Source organism: Branchiostoma belcheri, unplaced genomic scaffold (assembly GCF_001625305.1).
Source record: "Branchiostoma belcheri isolate BF01 breed outbred unplaced genomic scaffold, Haploidv18h27 scaffold45, whole genome shotgun sequence".
NCBI lineage: Eukaryota > Metazoa > Chordata > Leptocardii > Amphioxiformes > Branchiostomatidae > Branchiostoma > Branchiostoma belcheri.
Genome location: NW_017804076.1, coordinates 2,169,003 through 2,170,122, shown reverse-complemented (window position 1 = coordinate 2,170,122; position 1,120 = coordinate 2,169,003).

The window sequence follows — 1,120 nt, the reverse complement described above, 5'->3', positions numbered from 1 at the left end:
AAATTTAATTTCTCTCTATTCTCATTGTTTTCAATACAATTAAACAATTCTAGGAAGCTTTTACTATGAAGATTTTGTAGAGTTTTTATGTCTATTACATCATCAGGGTGAGTTCTGTGTTGTAGAATATTAGAATTTCATAAAGGTAACAGATATCAATGAAAAACAAGTAAGCTGACAATGGGAACCAATGTTGAAAGGCTACCAAGCCAAACATTTACTCTAACTTTGACAAATGCTGATGACAAGAGTAGCCAAGAAAAAAGCCTGTCCAATTCATTATACTAGGCATCAAGTCCAATTCATAGCTGTAGAATTCTTTGCAGTACAGGTACATGTACCATTACATATATATCACAAACTGTTGCAGCCAGCAGCAACCAACTATACCTGCCTGCCATATCCACAGTGGGTAGATCTTAAACTGTTCATTGGTATTATGCAGATCAAGCTTCACATACATGTATGCATGTCATGGCATTTGCTAGTCTTTTAAGATCAGACCTTCTAGCTGTTCAACATACTTTCAGCCTTAAATTTTTTCGAAATGTATTCTCCTTGATGTAGATTTCTGTTATCTTTTGCTATATTTTTATGTCATTATCACACTTATTTGTGGTATTATTGACAGCATTTCACACATAATAGCAATTGTACAGGATGGTAGTATATTAAATGGGCAAACCCAAGATGACAGTTTTGACATTGGAACTCTGTTGAACAACAGTTACTGTTTAGGTAGGACTGAAAATACACAAGGAAAAACTTCCTGCAACTTTATCAGACATGAGTTGTTTGTAACAGGATTTAGTAGTGGAGGAGCTTTACAAAATTGGTGACTGAGACATGATTTTGATCATGCTTCTGAAGAAATACTACTAAGGCCACACCAATTTAATTTGTTGGTTCTCGGATTTTTTCAGAAAAAATATGAAGCGACAGGGCGAAAAAAATAAAAACAGGTCTAGACATCCTATTATAGGCTTAAATGCTATGAAATGAGCCATGAAGTCAACACAAAAGGCTGGGTTAAAATTTAAACATTGAATTTTGAACTTTTAATCAAACCACTGCAATGATAGATGGGAAAACTGTAACAACTAGGAAGAAAAGGACTTTC